We start from the raw sequence: 2415 nt of genomic DNA, 5'->3' as shown, positions 1-2415 counted from the left end.
TACTGTTTATATATGTTTTTTTAATATAATATTTAGAACTACCCATAGTTTCTCCTCAACCCATAAGTAGGAGGATAATGTGCTTCAGTCCACTTGAATCTACGTCCTTCTACATTAACAACAATACCCATGTCAATCGAGCTAAAACTTAATTCACGCGATATTATTTAATTTTAAATAAATGAGATGAAATATAAATTTATGATATTTTGAGCACATAACAAATATAAATACGTTAATTTTAAAATAAATTAATATAATAAATTATATGAAATATGTTATGAATTAAAATATAATATAATTACGTGTAAAAGAAAGTTCGAAAGGTTTTTTTTTTTTGTATTGACACATGTATCATCATATTCTCCTTTTTCTTTTACATATAAAAAATAATTAAATTTTCATCTAAGTTTATATTTAAGATTTAATATCTATATTTTATTTCTTCGCATAATTTCATCCATATATTTTTAAAATATTATTAATTAACTTAATTATTTAATAAGTTAACTTTGTCATTAAAACACTGCGTTTATATATATACAATACAAAAACTTGACAATTAATCAATATATTTTAATTCTTGATGTAATTTGGTTTCTATTTTTATAATGTAATTAGTTAGTCTAAATAATTAATATTGTTAATTATTTGGATCAAAATGTTGACATCTTAAAAATATTGTTCCAACAAAAAAAATTATAATGACGAGTTCAAATGGGTTTTTTTTAAGAAAAATCCACATCAATCTTTTCAACGTTTCTTTCGTTACATGATTACTGAATAATTTTTTAAAAAAATTTTAAAAATCAAATCAATAGATTTAATAGAAAATTTTGAACAGTAATGACAATTGAACTTGAATTTTTAAATCCATTAAATAGAGTAATTAAGTTTCTAAAAATAAAATAGAGGACTAAATTCCAAATGTATAAAATGTAAAGGGGCATAGACTCTATTTTAAACTTCAATTTTTACTTTATAACTTGATACAAACAAATAACCAATGGTAAAAACATTATACTAGGAGTAGGATTGTATTTTGTCCCCCTCTATTAAAAATGGACAAATTTTTCGTTGTACATTAGATCAAAGTATAAACTTGTCCTCCAATTAAAAATTGGTGCTTCACCGAGAGTAAAATTGCATTTTGCCTCCATTTACTAAAGAACAGACAATTTTGTCATTGTACATTAAATCAAAGAGTAAACTTGCCCTCCAGTTAAAAATTTCATCTATTTTTTAGTTAAATATTGGTTATTGTACATCAACATGAGGTATACGTAGTACGTCACGTATCATTCTCTAGTTATTTTGTTAGTTATGCCAATTTTTAACAGTACAAATAGATAAAAATTTTAACAGAAAAAATGAATCTCTTTTTAAATCTAATATACAAAGATTAATTAATTTATTTTCGAATAAAGAAAACAAAATATAATTTAACGCACAATATTTTTACCAACAATAAGTGGAGGAGAAACCTAGATGGAACCCATAGTCGTAGTTATATAGAAATTGTTTACTTGATGAAGAATAATGGGGAAGAGTCGAAAGAGACATTAAACATGGGAATCTTCTGGCGTTTTCACATAATTAATAAATAAATAAATAAATAATATTAGTTTTTACGAATTAATTGTCTTGATCTGATTTGCCGTCATTATGCAAATTTCATTACGAACAAGACAAATAGAGAGGTCACTGAGTTTGAAAATTGAAAGTTTGATGCTTTCTTCCTTCAAGGAAAAAAAATCACCACCATTTTTCTATTTTATTCTAGAGTTGTTTCACTGGTTTTCAACTTTTTAGAGGTTCTTTTAGTTGTATTTGTTGACTGAGTATATTTGAAAAAGAAATATTAATTGATAAAATAAATTAATTTTTTTTAAATTTAGGGAAATATGTTGTTTTTTTAGAGTGTGTGTGAAAACGTATCTAGTTGGGCGAGCTTTTTTACTGACATGTCAAGGAAAACACAACTAACTAGATGCGCTTTTCTATAATTACAAATAAAACACGTCTAATTGGGTGTGTTTTTCCTGACATGTTAGCAAAAAAGCTCGCTAAGCTAGACACGCTTTCACACACTCTCTCTAAAAACAACCTATTTCTCTAAAATTCGAAAAAATCATCCTATTTTCCAATTAATATTTTTTTTCAGTATATTTGGCTAATTGAACCGTGATTATTTATCATTTTACTTTTTTTTTTAATTTTTAAAATTTACTTAGTTTAAAAAAAAGATGACTTGCCAATTGAGTTAGCAGAGGCATTGATGCTAATGTAAGAGGACGTGGGTTTTAAGTGCACTGAAGCACATTTTCCTCCTACTTATGGGTTTGGGAGGGATTTTGAGTAGTTCTAGACATTGTGTCAAAAAAAACAAATGTAATTAGAATTATAATGAGATTG

This window comes from Gossypium hirsutum, chromosome D04 (assembly GCF_007990345.1).
Source record: "Gossypium hirsutum isolate 1008001.06 chromosome D04, Gossypium_hirsutum_v2.1, whole genome shotgun sequence".
Taxonomy (NCBI): Eukaryota; Viridiplantae; Streptophyta; class Magnoliopsida; order Malvales; family Malvaceae; genus Gossypium; species Gossypium hirsutum.
Note: the sequence above shows the minus strand (reverse complement) of the source record.